Below are 21,193 nucleotides of genomic sequence, written 5' to 3' on the forward strand. Positions count from 1 at the left end.
CAGCTTTCATGATTGCATACACTTGCTTTTCCATCAAGGAACATTTTAGTTCATGTTTCTAAGGGGAACACTCATGCAGGATATTGGAACTTCTTCATTATCTTCATTCTTTTGTTACAAAATTCCTGATATAGTATGCTCTGAGGTATAATAATAGATAATAAAATCCTTCTTAAAATATGGATTAACAAGAATAGGTGCCTAGGCAATGGCTTCCTTTATTGATTCAAATGCTTTCTTTCCTTCTTCATTCCATTTGAATGCTTGCTTTTCACTCATCAAGTTTACATTATATGTAGTGGTTTCTGCAAAATCTGGAACGAATCTCCTCGAAAAATTTACCTGCCAAAAGAAAGACCTGACTGCATTTCTATTCAATGGTAGACTTAGCTGTTGAATTGCCTTTACTTTCTTGGGATCCACTCTTACTTCTTCCTTAGAGATGATGTGACCAAGTAATTTACCTTTTGTCACGCCGAATACTGACTTCTTTGTGTTCAATGACACTCCATGTTCTCGGCACCTTTGCAACACTTGCCTCAAGTCTCTCAAGTGATTCTTTCTCCTCTTTGAGAAAACAATTAAATCATCAAGATATACAACAATTATCTTATCTTTCAGATGACCAAAAGATAAGTCCATAGCCCTCTGAAAAGTCATCCCTACATTTATCAAACCAAATGGCATCCTATTATAGGCAAAAGTACCCCAAGGAGTGATGAAAGCATTTTTATGTTGGTCACTTTCTGAAACACTAATCTAATTATAACCAAAAAAGCCATCAAGCATAGACATCATTTTAAAACCTAAGACGGTTTGTAAAATATGACTCATAGTAGGTAATGGATAACTATCCTTGAGAATGACCTGATTCAGATTCCTAAAGTCCACACAAATTCTTATTTCTCCATTTTTCTGACAGACAGGGAAAATGTTGGTTATCCAAGTAGAATCATGAATAGGGTATATAATCCTGTCTTTCAACATTTTATATACCTCCTAAAATATTGCTTCAACTATTTTGGGGTTAAAATTTATAATCTTTTGTCGGAAAGGGCTCACCCCAGGCTTCAAAGGGATGTGGTGTTGAAATCTCCCTTCTCTTAAGTTCTTCAAGTCATCATAACACCAAGCAAAAATGTCTTTGTATTCCAACAGGAGAGTAATGAACCTTTCTTTCTCTGCAGGTGTGCAGCATTTTCCTAGATTTATATACTTGGGATCTTCCTTAGTACCAATGTTGACTCTTTTGCAACCTCCAACATCTTGGACTGCAGGAATCTGTTCATCTTTTCTTTTCTTATAGGAATCATGGCGGTCAAAGAAACATTCTAAAGAGACCAATCCTTTAGGAATCTTATTCCCTTTTAATTGTATTACCCCATCACTTAAATCTCGAGCCCGCTCTAGTGAAAACTCTTTACATTCCGCATCTGATCCTTCAAAAAATGTAGCAGCAAATGTTTCTACACACTGCAAGAAGTTAATTTGTTTGTCATTTTCAAAGACCTGCCAAAACTCTAAATTATCAGGTACTCTAGGTTGATATATCAACTCCACTCAATAGGTATCATTTGTAGACTCAGGATGAGGGATCAATAAAGAAGCCGATACTGCTAAAGAATCAGCTTTGGAGTGTTGTTCCTTGGGAATGGCTTCAATAGAAAATGCATCAAAATATTCAATTTCATCCCAGACTCTATTTCGTTAATGTTTCAATCTCTCATTCTTCACATTGAACAATCCTCTGACCTATTTTCACGATCAACTCTGCATCTCCCTTAACCCGCAGAAGCTTTACTCCCAATTTTTTCACTTTAGCTAATCCCAAAAACAAAGCTTCAAACTCAGCAGTATTGTTTGTGTTCTGGAATTTCGGTTTAAAAGAAAAATGAATGTGAATACCAAAGGGAGTAATAAGAACTACCCCTGTACCAAAACTTGATGTTGTACAACTCCCATCAAATTCCATCAGCCATAAATTTTCTTCTACCTTCGATTGCAACACACTTTCTGTAGCTTCATTATCAGATAAAATCATGTAATTTCCAAATTTGAGCCTTTCAATCATCAGAGGGAAAAACAATGAACTTGGATTTAGGTTCAGGCTACAAAATGACTCGCTATTTTCCTATGGGAATGGTGTCTTGAGACCAATCCATCTTTATATCACCCCCTAAGTCTCTACAAAATGTGCGGCTTAGTAACATGTCGTAACTTGCAGGGATGTCAGCTATTAAAATAGTTAGCTTGATTCTTTTATTCGGATGATCAGCAAGGACTACTTGAGCATTTTTTATCTGTCCTAATAGGAGTATTTACTTGGAGTCCATTGAATAACATCTGCCAAAGGTTTTTGTTAAGGATAATCCCAATGCCTTAGGTACTGTAGATGGCATAATATTATCTGACGCACCTGAGTCTATAATATAGTTATTTAATTTATGACCATTTATGAATAATGATATATAAAAAGGCTCAGGTTTTGACTCTAGGATAGATAATGTATCATCAATTTGAAGGGATATTATTTTAGGGATAACTTAATGAGAAACAAGATGTGTTGACACATCACCTTGGGAAGACAATGTAGCATTACCTAACTGTTGTATCTCATTAGCTTGTAATACATTATTTCCTTTAACAAACTTAACTAGCCTATCCAGTTATTTAGGATTAATTTAAGGTATTCAGCTAGTGTAATTTGAATCCGGGAGGATTTACAAAACTCTACAATATCAAATGAACCTTCTATCTCTACAGATTTTATCAATTGAGGTTATTGAGGCTTATGATCATTATTATGAAATTTGGAAACAATGTCCTTACCTTTAGGATTCATAGCAGAGGATGAAGAAGCACCCTAAGGTTTTACATTTCATTGATTCCTTGTCAGCATAGTACATGAAGGATCCTCCAAAGTAACCAAAATATTACCTCCTCTTTTTGAATCTGACTCGTACTCTAGGAAGTGGATTTCAGAGTCGCCATTTTGCCTAAAAGACTCTTCTTCACTTAATTCATTTAAAATGTCTTTCGAACTAATCCACTGTGCATAACACACCATTTCAAGACAAGAATTACCATCATGATCATTAGTAAGATAAAAAACATACATATTACCCTTTGATGGTGGAGCTTCAATTGCCAATCTTTGTTGGGTCGGGGTTAATTGCAAAGCTTTATTTCCAATTCCCATAGACTGATTTGTATTCCTCCTTGGTATGTCTTGGTAAGGTGATGAATAAGATGTACTAGCTTTGGGTAACTGTCTTTTGAGTGTTATTACATCATTCATCAGTCTCTAAATTACAGGGTCTGAAGAAGTAGAGGGTTGCACATTGGGAACTTGTACTTCTCTCTTCCACTTACTCAGGAGTGATCAAGTCATCTTCCAACTCAACGACAAGTGTTTTAACATCACTCAAAGTTGTAACTCTTTGTCTAAAATCAAGAAACCTATCTCTGAGGGCATAGAATTTATGAAAAAATATTTCAAATTATCGTCTAAGGGTTTCTTATTTATCGGAATTTTATGACCGATTTTATCAAATTTGGCTACGAAATCTCTCATAGATTCCAAAATTTCCTTTTTCAACTAGGCTAATTGAGCCGAAAGAGAGTGCTCATCCTCATCTACCTTGAACCTAGCTTCAAATATTGTTTTCAAATCCTGACAGTTTGTTATTACACTGTTTGGCAAGTGATAAAACCAATATGCAGCAGTTCCAGTTAATGTTTATACAAACAACCTTACTGCGACGTCTTCATGCTAGACAACTATTATATCACAGGAAACATTGAATGCATTCAAGTGTTCATCAACTGTTATCTTCCCATCACCACTAAATTTTGGCAAGTGATCTCTCGCTCCTTTGGGTAAAGCAGTCAAATTTAAACCCAAATTCAATGGACCTATTGTGGCCCCCCAAGGATTGTTCGTTGCCATTGGAAGAATGATATTGAGAGGTGTTGGGTTTATTACATTGGGTAAAGCAACACCATGCAAGGTTAGCGCTTGAAAAACTAAGGATATAGGGAGTGAAGGAGATGGAGAAGGAGGTCTACTTCTTGCTCGTCTCTTAGGTGAAAAGGACAGCTAAAAATTTAAGTTTTGCAATTCTTGAAAAACAAAGTCAACTATTCCTTCACGCCTTTGAGACCTTGTATATCTTCTTGGATCTAGCCTATCTACAATGTAGAATTTTGATGGCACCCAAAAGATTCTTAAAGATTGACAATCCAATTCTTTGTATCATGTAACCAGGTGACCAATCTTATTATTTGACTCCCCAGCAGTCGCCAAAAATCTATTGGTTAACAAATTTGGCTTTTCTTTATTTTTATTTATATCTTTTTTAAAAATAATTATGACTCGTGTATAACCTTCATGAAAAAGAAAATATACCAACAGTTGGATGAACCAAGTTTCGGTTTACCCTCTGCATTAGAGTGCAGCTCCTCGTAAGATATTCAATAAATTTTTATCCAGATCATTCAAGAAACAATCACACTTTTCACCAAAAAGAGAGAAAGACTTTTACATTCATTTGTCAATACAAAAGAATGCAGAAAAATATTTATAAATAAGTGTGAAGCTCACAGACTTCACCTCTGCACACACTCGTTCAATATAAAATTTACTTCACTCAAACTACTCAAAGTTACAAAAAATGTTGATCGATTCTCGCTCATGCCTCACAGAACAAGGGGGATCAGAACCATCTAAACAACAACGAAGTACTTATTTAGACAAAGAGAATCAATGAATCTAAAGATTAAGAAAAAGTTGATAATGAAGAAAGCATATTTAGCGCATAAGCATGTGTCCCAACAAAGATTGCTAATCTTTCAAACACACAGATTTGAAGATCGAACCCAAAATATTATTTCAATCAAAAACCAGAAAATATCTATATTGAAAATATAAAGAAAAACTTTGTTTGTTCCTTTTCCTACAATCAAAAATTTTCAAACCTTTTAAAAGACTTTTTCGACCATATAAATAGCCCCCGGGCTATGATAGTTTGTTACAAATTAAACCAGAGTTAAATGATTAACTCTATCTCAAAGTTGAAGAATTTTAGTTTCTTAAAACTAAAAAGCAATAACTAAACTAAAAAAGCGGCATGAGCCACGAGAAACGAAGGCACGATCAGCCAACAACAGATGATGTGGCTTCAACTTGTTTGTCTTGTGATGCAGGAGTACTTTAAATGTTCCACCATTCCAGGTGAGTTGTTGAGAATTTTAAAATGAGTTGGTAATGTGGGAGGCCTACATGTAAAATATGTTACTTCCATACTTCTTTCTTTTTGCCTACCTATAGGACTTTACTCTTATGCATCTCCAAATGATCAAAGTAGACAACCAACATAGATTGGATTCTTATGACCTTTGAGAAGTCCTCAATTGTCAAGGACTTTGCTTCCTGAATCTGTTGTATTCGATCTTCGAACGCTTGCATCTAGAATCATCTATGATGAATCCTCAAGTGTTTTCTTATCCACTCTCAGAAGCTAAAGGTCTATGCATTTCATGTCTTTTTGCATAGTGTCAGTCAACTCCTTCAGTTCTTTTAAAAGCTTGAGGAATTCCTCATGTCCTTGCTGAATGATTGAGTTACTCCACTGAATGTTTTCTTTGCAAACAAAGAGTATGTTGTCATCAAGGCCATGCACCATCTTCTCAACAAGGAATTTCATTACCCCATATCTCTATGTATCTCTCATCTGCCCTAACATAGCCAGCCATTTACTTTTCTGCTTCTCTAAGACAACTATCTTTGTTTCTAACTCTTTCCCAATAGATTCTACATTCTTGAACACTTTGACCAAATCAGAAATATAACTTGTTCCCTGTTGTGAGATTAATTCGATCCATTCACTAAAGACATATGTGATCATTTGGCTCCTTTGAACCTGATCAAGTAACTTTTGATTCAAAGGTGATTTTGGTTCGAATGATAAAGAAACTTGGGAGAGAGGCTGAGGATTTGGATTATGGATAGCATTAATATATTGGGCCATGTTTATTATAATTTGCCTCATCTCATTTTTATCTTTCTCATCCTTCCAAGTCCTCGTGAGAATCTTTTTAGCTAAAGATTTCAAGTGTTTAAAATCAACAGCCCGAGAAGTTTCCCCTAGATTGACCTTTTCAATGATAAAGTCTTAGTAACATTCTCGACCTCTTTATCCGTCAGGGATCTAGCTACCTCTATAACCTAGTGTCTCGTTTTCTCATCCACATCGATCATGGTTTCTGTTTTGAGTCTTTTGGACTTTGAAGTCCTTCCTAGGCATTTGCTAACCATATCCTCCATTGTGATTGAAATAGGAATTACATTCCTCTTTTTGGTAAGTGAGGCACTCAGCCACTTAGGAGTGGTAGATGTTTCCTTTGGTAGTGGTGATTGTTGATTAATGGTGACAATAGCCATGGTATTCTCAGAATCTTCAGACTGCATGATTTCTTTTCCACTATCTGCAGCATCTGTGAGGGGTTGATCTTGCATTTGTGTATCCATTTCTTCTTGAGTTTCTTCCTCAGAATCTAAGTCCACTACCAATGAACTTGCCAGGGTTTTTCGGTTACTATTCCTACTATGTGATCTGGTAACACGGGTGGAAGCTGAACCCATAGAAGACTCTCCTAGACTTCAATTTTTAGCCTTCTTCATCGTTTGTTTCCTTTCACATGCAATATCAATATTAACATTAGAATATGGAAGAGATGTTTGGGAAGCTGCATGAGTTCAACCAAATTTCTTATCCTTAGGTGCAGGAACAAGCTTTTGTTTGAAATGATGCTCATTCAACCATTTCGCTATTCTTCTGATTACATTAAAGGTTCTGGATTGAATGCTATCGTCCCCTTTCCTACTCCAATTGATTTCTGGGATAGGATGTCCTTGTATCTTCTCATCAAACTCGGGGTAAACTAGTTCTTCATCTCCATCTTCTTGCACCCCAAAAACATTCATTGATAGGCCCATTGTGACAATTTGCTGAGTTGTGAACCTTGACTAGAGCCTTCTTCGAACTTCAAACTCAATAGCGAAGTTCTCCCAATAATCCTCCAATTGAGGTTCATGCCGAAAATCATTATCCACTTCTAAATTCTCTCTAGAAAATGCTCAACTATCAAATTTATATTTGACAACATACAGTTGCAGCTTGAACCTTTTGAATTCAAGTTTAAGGTTCAATGCGTCTAAAATAGATGCACAGCTATTGTGGCCAAGTTCTACAGCAAATACCACCCCGAACTTCCCTCCACTTTTTTTGTCAATGTATGCTAGTTGACGACAGACCTCAATTAAACCATAACTATCTAACACAAACTGGAGTAACCTGAAAGGTTCACCCTGAAAACTACCAACTTGAATATAAGTGAACTGAGGGAATTGGATTAAATAACTATCATAAATGTCGATAAACTCCATGGCCTCTGTTGTTAGCCTCTTATTTGTGTTTCCTTGCAACTCGTAAACAAATCTCCCTGCGAAAATGTCATTCCACCTCATAAAATTCTTTGCATACCTCTATTCTTGTAGGTAAGGATAATATTCATACACCTTTATTCCATCAATCCAGGGTTCATGATGTAGCCCATTCCAATCCTAGGTACATGCAAGCATATAAAACAAATATGATGACATAAAGAAGCCACTCATTCCTGCAAACCTGTTCAGACTCTCGTGCAATCTTTCTGCAATTACCTGCCCCCAATTCATATAGGCACTCTCACTCAGCATGAATTGGATATAGAAGTACATCCAGTCTTCCCAGGAGAAGGCATGGGCAGTCCCTTTTAACCTAATCAAAAGAATGGCAATGTCCCGTACCTCTTATGTGAAGTGTTCTCTGGTAAGTGGCCTCGATAACCTAGACCCCCCTTTTTGAACCATCAGTAACCAATTCCTAGAAATCACACTTTTATAAGTGCTCTTCTTCTCAGAGAAGAATGAATATGATGTGCCAATAGTACAGTCCTCATATGACTCTTTATGAGGTATACCCATGGCTGCCATTATGGTCTCTCTGTCAATTTTTAATAGCACTTCTCCATTGACATTCTTGATACATCTGTGGTCCGCATCATACCTATTCATACATTCCATTACTAACTCCAATTATGGTGTAGCGATGGGGAATGTGGCGGCCTCAACCAAACCACTCTTCACTATTCTTTCCATCATTGAATTCTGAACTTGGTTTTTGGTTCTCTCGAGAAAATCAGAGAGGTCTGCTAGAGCTAATGAAGTATCTCCCATCTCTCGGAGTGAACTAACTAGGCAAGAAGTGCGGCCTAGTTTTGGCAGGGTAGGCCTCATTATGGCCCCTTTTATTTCAAACAAGCAATTATAGGGATGAAATGAATTTTATACACAACAAAGGAGAACGAACGACAACTAGTTTCCAGAATAAGAAAATACAACAGAAGAGAAAATGACTGAAACTAACCTGGTCTCAATAGCAAATTCTTGAAAAGCTTCTAAGCGTAGACACAATACCTTCAATTTCTCTCGCTTGCATTACTACTGAGGAAAATTATAGAAACAATTGCTAGCTTCCACAAAAAAGATAGACAAAATCACACTCAAAACTTAGCTAGTTGTACTAATTAGGTAAGTTCGTGTGAGCTATTGCCTTATTTGACATATAGCCAGCATGCATTTAATTTTTGGATCACTTCATCACACAACTCACGAATTATCATGATTGCTTGTCATAATTTTAGAAACTAATCTTTTGAATTCCCCAGAATATTCTCTTTTCCCACCAAGACATTTACTTTATGATGCATGTATCAATTCTGCATAAAACTTTTCAATCTTTAAGAATTCAGACTTTGAACCTTGAACCAAGAACCAAAAGGTTCAAAGGTTCAAGTTCAAAAATGAGAAATAACACAAAACATGAACTATGCGAAAAGACAAATAACAATTAATGAGAAAAGATGAAACTGACGCATGACTAACTTTGAACCTTGAACCTTGAACCAACAAGGTTCAACTGTTCAAGTTCAACACAAATTACAACAAAGCACTTGCCTTATCATAGAAAAAAGTCGTGAAGAGAAGTTCTTTAAAGCGTGTTTTGAACTTTGAACCTTGAACTTTTAAAAGGTTCAATGATAGGTTCAAAGAAAGAAAATATATGATCGAAAGGGAAAAGAGAGACCAAAAGGCGACCCCCGCGTTTGAAATTTAAATAAAAATTGGGGGGGAGGGAATAACAAGTAGTTTGTTCATAGAAATAGAAGAGATGAGGCGAAAGGACTCATCAATCTTCATGTGACAGACAAATTATTATTTCATATTTCTGAGTGTACAACACCAAAGGAGGTGTGGGATAAGATTGAAGAGTTGTATGGAAATGTAAATCAATTTAGGATCTTGTAGCTTTAATTCAATCTCACTTCTCTCACTCCAGATGCATTTCCCACTATTCGGGATTACCTTGCATAGTTCATGTCAATTTTTTTGTAGTTGAAAGGATGTGGTCATGCCAAAGAAGATAAGGATTTTATTTTATTGATCCAACCTAAGCTTAGAGCCCCTTTCCAAGTGATTGCCTCTATGTTATATTCTACTAGATGGATGTTATGGGTAAAGACCATAAGATGCCTTTATTTGAGGAATTTTGTGATTGATAAACTAGGGATTAGGCCAAGTTGATTCAGATGGATGCTCTTCCTAAGAGTCATCCTTTGATGGTTCAATCTACTAAAGGAAAGGGTAAGTATAAGAAGAATATCAATAAAAATTCATCTTCAGGTAGTTAGACCCCCTCCACACCTAATGCTAAGAATGATCAATAGACTAATCCTCCTCCTTGTCCTCCTCCTTCTAACTCAAGAGGGTCATCTTCTAAGTATAAGAAGAAAATAAACAATTATTACCTTCATGGGAAACCCAGAAATAATGATGCATAATATTTTGGGAGGCTAACACCATTGAAGAAAGCTATAAGGAAGCACAATCTTGCCATGATTAAGTCTTCATCACCGAGAAAAGGGAAAACTCTCTTCTCTAGGGCTTTTCCCTCTACCAGTTCCAGTTACATTCTTTATTTTGGTGCTTCTCACCACATGACTCATACTGTGGATCTTCTTCATTCTCTTTGTAATATTCCTACATCACATATTATTGTTGGGAGCTCTTCTCAAATTATAGTTTTGGGGATATGCTTACTTCAGATCTAGGATGGTATCATTCATGATGTTCTTCTTGTTCATGATATCTCACAGAATCTCCTTTCCATCTACCAAATTTACAATCATGGTAATGGAAGGGTTGGTGAGTTCTCTCCTATAGAAATGACTATTTGAGAAATGCATGATCCTAACAAGGTCTTTTCTATAGCGATAACTATTCATGCATCCCATTTGTATAGGTTTGATGGATTTGAGTCTTCTTCAATATCATCTCTTGTTGCTCATGCATATTCTATGAGAAGCTTTGGCACAAAATGTTTGGGTGCATGAACTATTGATATCTTTAACATAGGAGCAAATAGAATATGGTGATTGGTCTAGCTCAAATCTCTTGTTGAAATGGAGTTTATGAAGGTTGTACCCTTGGAAAACATCATAGAGATCCCTTTCCTAAGGTTATTGTCACATGTGCTTTATCCCTTGAGTTGGTGCATAGTGACCACATGCCATTCACCACTCCATCTTTTTTAGGTGCCGAGTATGTGCTCACCTTTATTAATGACTTATCTAGGAAAACATTGGTTTAATTTTTGAAGTACAAGGATGAGGTTCTTTGACATTTCATGAGCTTCCTTTTATTTGTGGAGAAGCAGTCAGGAGTTTCACTTCAGAAGATTCACACAGATAATTGGGGGTGTATGTCAATCAAGAATTCTAGGAATTTTGTCGTGCTTGAGGTATTCTTCATCTTCACTAGTTCCATACACTAAACTATACAATGGTGTGCTTGAGAACAAGAATAGAACCTTATGGGAGATGGCCAATTATATGATTCAGCCTAAATCCATGGCTCCAACATTTTTTAAAAAGGTTGTCAATTGTACTAACTACATTCACAATTGTATGTCTCACAAGATAGTGTAGAATATGACCCTCGAGGAGGCTTGGTCTCATGTCAAACCCAAGGTATCCTTTTTTATAGTATTTGGTGTTGATGCATCAACATTCATTCTAGAGGGTAGGCACAAAGCAAAGGAGAAGAAAAGCCAGCAGTCCTTTTTTGTTGGCTACTGTGAGGATGTGAAAGGTTATTTATTGTTTGATCATGTCACTCAAGAGGTACATTTTTTTTGTGATATTCATTTTGATATGTCCTTTACTCTAAAGGATTATCCAAATCACACTCCTCTCCCTCTTTTCTTCCTAGATGTTTTTAAGAGATAATTTTCATTTAGAGGACAATGATGATGATTCTCCTAATGGTGTGATTCCTAAGGATGGTATTGATCTAGTTATTGGCCTTACTCCATCTTGTCGTTATCCTCCACCTACATCTAGTAGACCTCTATGAGCTCAGAAAATTGTTGAGGATGTTGGTTCTCTTGCGAGTGATCCCACAACTACTTGCCTCACTTGTTCATAGACTTCAAGTATCACTCTTTTGAGTCATGTAGTTTGTATCGATCCTCAAAAGATTTTAAATTCTTTAGGTATTCCAAAATGGGATAGTATTATGGCTGAGGAGTATTCTCCTTTGATGAAGAATTATACTTGGTATTTGGTTCCTCTTCTTAAGGGAAGAAATTTTGTTTGATACAATGGATGTATCACGCTAGATTTGCAGTTCATGGTTCTATTGATAATTATAAGGCTCATCTAGTGGCTAAAGGATTTTCTCAAGTTGAGGGTATTGACTATGCTGATAGTTTTGCTCCTGCAATGAAGATGGATTCCATTTGTAAGAATTTGTCAATAGCACAAAAGAGAGAGAAAATGTTTGATAAGAATAAACTATATTCAAATCAAGATACAAATATTATCAATTGGATCATTAACAATAATGTAAGCTGAGACTACCCTAAGTCAACTTAAGTAAACTGTAATTCTGAGACATAATTTACACCAACACCCACCTTAAGTTCAACTTAGGGGAATGTAGACTTAAGTCAACAATGCAAGATGAGTCCTAGCTACGAGGCCATGCTAGGTACCCATGTACAAATGAAATTGCACACAAACCAATTTAATCTCTCACAAATAGAGAAAGAGAGAAAAACCCAATGGGAAAAAACTCCCCCACAAAAGAGAGATGAAGACTATACAAAAGAACTCTCAAATAAGTATGAGAAGGACAAAACTCCATGTGAGGAAAAATTCCCCCCTCAATGTAAAATTATCACCAATGGTAGAAGCTCAAAACTAAATGAAGAAACTGCTCCACAATTGTTGAACAACATTCCTCCCCTCAGGAAGAAACAAAACTAAAGGTGTGTCCATAAAGTCTCCCCAATCATGAAGGGAAGATGTAGGAAAAAATGTCATGATGTAGGGAGTCTCTGAAAACTACTCGGGTGTCCCCATGTCAATACTAAAACTTGACCCCTCTAAATCAAGTGTGCTAGTCCACATTACTAAAAAAGGTAATCCAATATCTAGTGCATATGAATTTAGAACATGATCCAAAGAATCACATGTCTCCTCTAAGAATAGAGAGACCTTCTCCAAGTGTTGTACATAATAATCCACAATCATGTCAACCTCAAAAGAATGATCATGTAGAGAATAAACAAGAGGGTCAAAGTGTTCCCTCGCAACAACTGAAGAAGGATTATCTTCATCAAATAAAAGATGAATGTCATGAATGATGTCTCCCAAATATGCAATGTAGGACTCCACAAACAAACGTGCAATGTCTGTCAAGTAGTCATCTCAAGGAACTGAAGCTAGAAGACAAGGTATAGCATGTTGCACTGAATCACAAGAAGGAAAAATTGTTGCAATATCTGCATCATCGGGTGTAATAGGTGATGTGATATCAATAGGAGGAGATGAAATGAAAGGCTCAAGAATAAGGTCACATGTGAGAATACCCAAGTTCAAGTAATAGATGTTCTCCTCAACATCTGAATCATTACACTTGAAGTGTGATCAACATATGAATAATCAACCTCATCAATAGGAACAAAATTTGCAAAGGAATACAACTGAGATGCACTACCCCTCTAGAAATAATAGCTCTAGTTTCCAAGTCTCTAATGATAACTGAATCAGGTGTGAACTCCACAACTTTCCTTGTTGCCCCATGTGTGATCTTATAGATGGAAAGAAGATTTTTTGTCAAATAGGGTACACACAATACATCATTGAAGGAGTTGTCCCCAATGGAAATAGATCCTTTCCTAATCACATTCATGTTTGTATGATTGCCCATTAAAATTGGTGGCATGTGGCAAGACTCAAATGAAGAGAACATAGACTGTGAAGATGCCATATCATGAGAAGCTGCTGAATCTAGAAGTACTCTCCCTGAATCATGACTTGTTGTAGCACAAAGAGCTTGTCCTTTATTTGTCCCAAAGAGTGATCCTTCCCTTTATCCTTTTCTATGGAAGAAGAAACCAAAGTAGACATTCTAGAAGGAAAAATGGTTCTATTCTTCTCAAGAAGATGCTTCAATTCATCAATATCCTTCTTGCAATAATGGTGCTCATCATGTCCTGACTTCTTGCAATATTCATAAAAAAGATTGTCCTTATATGATCTCCTCTTCGATGAGGATGTAGAATCAACTTGTTGTGGAGAGGATGATTGTGCTCCATCTTGTTGTGGCTTTGACTTAGACTGCTTTTATTTCTTGTCTTTTCCTTGGTTGCTTTGATTCCCTTAATTAGCCCCAAAAGCTTGTGACTTTGAAGATTTGAGAATCCCCATCTCGGTCAACTTAGATTGCTCAAGTATCAAAATATCCATGAATGCATCAAATTATGGTGGAGTGTATGAGGCATCTTGAGCTAATCATTGGGTGTGAAATATAGAAATAAAGGCTACATACTCTAATGGAATCTTGTCCAACAAGTTGTAAACCAATTGAGAAACCTTCTTGTCAATGCCACAATCCTTAAGCTTTGCTCTTAACTTATTTTCTTTCATGACAGAATCTTCCAGATTGTATCAAAATCCTTGGGATACAATGTTGTGAGTTCACCATCAAGCTTGTAGCCTCGAATCTCATCAAATTTACCATACAATTTGGCATAAATATCCCAAGCCTCTTTAACTATAGTACAAATCTCAAAGTTAAAAATGAGGTCATCTAATACATACTTTCTCAAGGTTCCAAGTGTCATATAACTTTTAGTGAGCCATTCAACTTGAGAATTAGGATCGGCCTTAGGATCAGGTGGTGTTGTTATTGTTCCATTTACATAATGAATGAGCCCTTTTTCCATTAGCTTACTCCATGCTTTAATTTTTCATGATGCATAATTATGTGGAGTTAAAAGTGGAAATTTAGGAGAACCCATAGTACCAAAATAAATAAATAAATACAAGATAGAGAGGCACAATCACACAAGACACCCCCAAAATTCACTCAATCAAAGAACCTTCCCCCCCCCCAAAAAAAAAGATGATTTGGCACTTTATACTTAGTGAAATTACAATGGACCACTTGCAAAAAATGGCAAAGTGGAATTTTGATTGAAACTTTACAACTACCTTAAATAGGCTATAAGAGACTCCAACAAATACTGCAAGAGAACTAAGATGAGCTCCAAGCAAAAAACAAGTACCAAATAGGCCAAAAATGACCAAATACTAAAAGCATAATTTATCCTCAAAATGGTGAAAATTGGATAGCACCACATGAAAATAGATGAAAAATTATGCACTTTCAAAAAAAATGGCACCTGAAAAGGAGGTCATATGAGCCCGAACAAAGCCTCTGAAGTTGCAAAATCAAGGATTGGATAGGTACAGTTGTGAAAAACAGAAAATTATGAAAAATTTGCTCACCAAAATCAAAAAATTCCAGCACCACTGCAAAGAGCACAAAAAATTAGCCAAAATTAAAAAAAAAATTGCACTAAAAAAGGAGCCAAAATGAGGAAGTTATGGTCCTCCAAAGTTCACCTTCAAAATCAAAAACCTCAACGAGAGGGGGTTGAAAATTTTCCAAAAAGTGTTAATGTAGTGCTAACATCAACATATAATGGGATCAAATTTGACTCTCATCTGGTTTTCATTAGAACTTCACACCCCTCTGTGTAGAATGTCCGTATAGTATATACTGACAGGTGGTAGAAAATGGTTCGCTCCATATAGGTGACATTTCTGTATAGAAGTCTGAGTGACGGTATGGAAAGATGATGTAGTGTTGACATGTATGCAGATTTGTCAATCTATACAGTGATGTGGAGGTAACTGTACTATTAATTGTACAAAATCATGGGCCAACCTGCGTGTGACATGTGGCACTTGTGATACTCTGCATGGCCGATGGGAACCCACCATGTGGTAGTGGGAACACAGTTGTCATGGCTCTGAAGGCTTGTGTAGCACTGTAAAATTGTCACCATGTAGATTGATGTGGATATTGAGCTAGGAACTAGAAGGTGACTAGTGGAGGTGGGGCGCAATGGAGACACGAGGTTGAGCACCAAGTAGAAAGAAGTGGGCCGGAGGAGGCAGCGCAAAGTTACAACCGATCGGAGGAGAAGGAAATATCAGCGTTGAGCCAAGAGGATATAGGAAAGTTCAGCAAGGACCGTACGGGCATTGTAAGCTTTGCACAAAAAATAAACGTCGGTACAGAGATGGGGGTGGGGGATCATAGATTCCTTCCCCACCACCCCCCTTCCCCCAAAAAAATGATTTTTTTTAATTTTACAATATAACAAATTTTTTTACATTAAAAAAACTGAAAATAAAAATTGAAATATTAAAATAAATTTTTACCAAAAATCTTACCGTACCATTCAATTAGGGGAAATTTTTTCTCCAAAGCTCTGAAATCAATTGTCACCAAATCTAGGCACATTTATACTCAAAATTCATGGAAACGGCCTCCCGAACGCAAAGCTGGGGTAAAAATCACCATAGGATGTCCCTAAAATGTGTAGCTCCCCAGATCCAAAAATGAATGCTCCAAATAGACTACTCCATGAAGCCCCAATGGATTTGAAACCATGTAAGAATTTGTCAAATATAGCAAAGATCTAGAAAACATTGAATAACACAAAACATAGACAAAATATTTGATAAGAATAAACTATATTCAAATCAAGGTGCAAATAGTATCAACTGGATCATTAAAAATAATGTAAAATGAGCCTTCTTAAAAGGGAAATGCCATATGGATATGTGAATACACAATCATGACATGTAGAAATAAGGGTAGGTGAGGGTAGGTAGGAGTAGGTAGGAGAAATAATAAAATATTCCACAAGAGGTGGATCACTCACCGAAGGTGGAATGTAATAACAATATAAGACCACAAAAGGTGAAATTTCTCCTACATACATCATCCATATGTGCACCCTTCCCTAAGTGTCTCATATCCAAACTACGATGAAATGCATTACCCTAAGTCAACTTAAGTAAAGTGTAATTATGAGGCATAATTTACACCAAAACCATTCATCTTGTACTTTCTATTGTATTTATGATTGCTTTCCTATGTGCAGTGATCTTCAAGAGAAGATCTATATGGAAGATCCCCTAGGATTTGTACAGAACTCCTCAATTGTTTACAGCATTTGACATTCATTGTATCATCTCAGACAAGCTCTTAGAGCTTGGTATGGGAAGAAGGATAGTTTTTTTCTTTCCTCTAAATTCACTCGATGTCACTCTGATCCTACAATTTGATGGTATTATGAAAGAATAAGTATCCGATAGAATACTGAGAGGGGGGGGCTGAATCAGTATATTGAAAAACTGATACAAAGTTCCCAAACTCAAATTCAATCACACAAAGTAAACATATCTCAGTCAAGATCAATATTCATAAGAATACTTGACATCAACCGGTTTGACTGTTATGACAACTTAACAGTAAACAACTTCAATCTTGTAAACATCAACAATGCTTAATCATAACTCAACATATTCATCTCTCAATGCTTCTAGTTATCATGTCTTATCAGAAGTTAATCAAATCAACAAATAACATCATAAACACAAAAACATTCACCACTTGACACAAATGTTTATACATGTAGAACCCAAATAAGTAAAAACCATGGTGAGATGAGACTCACATGGATAGCTATCTGAACTCTTCTGAAGTTCACCCTGTTAGGAGCCAAGCCTGTTAAAGCTTTACAATAAGTCATGTTAACAACTAATTCTGGTTAGGAATCACCCGGTTAAGGGATTTACAAATATGCCTTGATGAAAAGAACAATACCCTGTTAGGAGTAACCTCATTGGATGATTTAAGAATCCAAGCTAATGGACAACCTTGTTAGAGGATTTAATGAGTAACCAAGCTTGTTAGAGCTTACCCGGTTAAGGGATTTCACTTCTGCTATAATTGTTAGAAAACAACAAGTTTTCTTGATCTGTTTGAATAGAACTACATTTGCTTGATCAGATCCTTTTAAGCTTCAATCTGCCTTCACTCAAAGTGCAGATCCATTCACTGGTTAGGCAACAACACACTCAATTTTTTCTGCCAATCTTGCCAACAACCTTTACAAATAAAGTCATCGACCTTAAATACAAACCAATTAGGTTGGTAACACAACAAAAACCTAATTCTCATTATTGAGATTACAAATAAGTCGGTACAATATTGACCATTAGAAATCATGACAATCTCCACATTCTTCAAGAAAATTCTAATCGTTCCATGATCACCGCTTCATCGGACTTTGTAGCTCATCACGCGTTGTACATTAGATGCAATCTATTTTGCTCCTTCCCTAGATAGTAAACAAATGCACCAAAACAATTTGAACTTATCCTCATACAATGATCACATGTGTCTCCATCATTACCGTTCATCAGATAATAAATGAACAAACTTGATTGGTTAGGGTTTAACAGCTGATAGGGTTTACCAGTTACATTGCATAGAAAGGTTTAACCCTTTAAACCGGTTTACCGGTTCAACTCACAAACTTACCATAGCGGTTTACAACATCTTCCACAAAGCTCTTCTTATCGATTACTAGCCAATATCAAAAACAACAATATCAGCAATGACATGAATACCATTACCGGTTTAACTAACATTAATGACAACATATCATTAATGCAGTCTCTATGCAAAATGCCAACAATCTCCCCCTTTGGCATTGATGGCAATACAAATATCAACGCCTCTGATTGCTGCAAAGATTGGTGAATAGGAATCCTGGTTTACATTACCAAGTATTCACCATGCTCTAGTTGTCATCAGCCTACTGCTGGTTCACCTAATCTGACACATAATTATTCTCCTCAATCACATAATTCTTCTCCCCAATCACATAATTCTTCTTTCCAATCACATAATTGTTCTCCCCCTTTGATAGCAATGCCAAAGTGGAAGTAAAAACATGTAATTATGCTCTCACTATGAATCAACATCATACTGCAACTTGATGCTCCCCCTATGGAATATATCCACTTATTCATCAATCCATGTAAGATTCTACAAGTAATTCAAGGACTGATGCAATCAACATCATGCTCAACTAACTTCATGAAGAGGGACAACCCCCAATTGACTTCTAAGATATTCAAAAGTGGTCTTACGCAGAAGTTTGGTAAAGATATATGCAAGTTGCTCCTTGGTAGAAACATGCTCCAAGATAACATCTTTACTTTGAACTTTTTCCCTCAAGAAGTGATACTTCAATTCAATGTGCTTAGTCCTTGCGTGCAAACCAGGATTTTTTGAAATGTTAATTGCACTTGTATTATAACACAAAATCTTTATTGGTTCTGAGATTTCCATCTTCAAACCTTTCAAAATATGCCTCATCCACATAGCTTGTGTGCAATTCATATAAGCTGCTACATACTCAGATTCAGCAGTAGATTGTGAAGTACAACTCTGCTTTTTACTACTCTATGAAACTAGCCTTCCTCCTAGAAAGAATTCTCCACCAGTAGTACTCTTCCATTCATCAATATTTCCTGCCCAATCAGCATCTGTGTATGCCTTCAAGTCAAAATTTACACCATATGGATATCACAACCCATAGTCAACAGTACCTTTCAGATATCTAAAAATTCTTTTGGTTGCCATCAGATGTGCCTCCTTTGGATTCTTTTGAAATCTAGCAACAATACCAACTGTATGGGCAATATCCGGTCAACTGTGAACAACATAGTGTAATTTTCCAATCATTGACATGTATTCCTTTTCATCTACAGACTTAGATGCATCTTCCTTGGACAACTTACAACCTGTAACCATTGGGGTTCCAACTGGTTTACAATCACTCATACCGAAAGTCTTCAAAACTTCTTTCACATACTTGGATTGAGTAATGAAAATACGATTCTTCATTTGCTGTATCTGCAAGCCTATGAAAATTTTTATTTCCCCTACTAATGACATCTCAAAATCATTCTTCATTTCATCCGCAAAACAATTACTCATGTCATCATTACCTCCAAATATAATGTCATCAACAAATACTTCACTGACCAGTATTTCATCTCCTTCAAACTTGAGATAAATGTTGTTGTCATCACTGGCTCTAGCAAATCCTATCTTCATTAGATGAGTATGAAGCCATTCATAACATTCTCTGGGTGCCTTCTTTAATCCATACAAATCTTTATGCAATTTGCATACCATGTCTTCCTTATCTGTCAATGCATAACCATCAGGCTTCTCTATATAAACCTCTTCTTCCAATATCTCATTCAAGAATGCAGACTTAACATCCATCTGGTATACCCTGAACTTCTTATGAGCTGCAAATGCAATTAATGTTATGACACCTTCTAGTCTTGCTACTAGTGCAAAAGTTTCTCCATAATCTTCTCCTTCTTCTTGTGCATAACCTTTGCATACTAATCTTACCTTGTTGTGAAATACAACACCATCTTCATTTAACTTGTTTCTGAACACCCATTTAGTATCTATAACATTCTTGTTTACCCATCGGGGTACCAGGGTCCAAGTGTTGTTCTTCTCAATTTGATCCAACTCCTCCTTCATACCTTTCACCCAATGATCATCACCGAATGCCTCCTTAGCACTTCTAGGTTCAAAGGTGGAGATCATGCAAGAGTTCTCTCTTATTCTCCTTCTTGTTAGTACTCCAACATCCTTATCCCCAATAATCTATTCAGGACTGTGATTCAGTCTTACATACCTAGGAATAACATGATCATTCTCTTCAAGTTCAGCTTCTTCATTATCATCTTCTTTTGAATTTATTTGTTCTAGTTGAACAAGTGCATCAGGGTTTTCTTTACTAGTTTATGACTTAATAGTTTTGGGTTCCAAAAGAAAAATGCAAGGATCTTCATCCTTCTTCTCAAAACTGGTTCCATCTGAAACTTCAGGACATTCATCTACACAAACATCAACACTCTCAACAATTTTTTGTGTCCGGTTGTTGAAGCATTTATAGGCCTTACTCTTGGTGGAATAACTAAGAAATATGCCTTCATCACTCTTAGATTAGAACTTGCTTATGTAATCACCCCTTTTAATAAAACATTAGCTTCCAAATATCTTAAAATAGCTAACATCAGGTGATCTCCCATACCAGTATTCATAAGGGGTCTTGTCCTTAACTCTTTTCACCAGAACTCAGTTCATTGTGTAGATAGTTGTACTTATAACTTCTTTCCAAAATGTTTTTGCTACACCTCCTTCTATCAACATAGTCCTAGCAGCTTCAACCACTGACCGATTATTTTTCTCTACTATACCATTCTGATGTGGTGTCCTTGGTGCATAAAGTTGTTTCTTGATACCATTCTCATCACAGTACTTAGTGAATTCCTCAGAAGTAAATTCACTGCCTTGATCTGTTCTTAGAAATTTTATCTTTTTGTCACTTTCTTTCCCATCTAAGGCTCTGAATTAATTGAATTTACCAAAAGATTCATTCTTATCCTTCAAGAATGTGACCCACATCATCCTTGAACAATCATCAGTGAAGATCATGAAATATTTGTCACCTTGAATGCTTCTTGTTCTTATTGGTCCACATAGATCTATATGAACCAAATCTAACAAGTGCTCTGCTGAGAAGGACTTGCTCTTGAAAGTTGAAGAAGTCATCTTTCCTAA

The sequence above is a fragment of the Cryptomeria japonica genome, chromosome 8, assembly GCF_030272615.1.
Source record: "Cryptomeria japonica chromosome 8, Sugi_1.0, whole genome shotgun sequence".
NCBI lineage: Eukaryota > Viridiplantae > Streptophyta > Pinopsida > Cupressales > Cupressaceae > Cryptomeria > Cryptomeria japonica.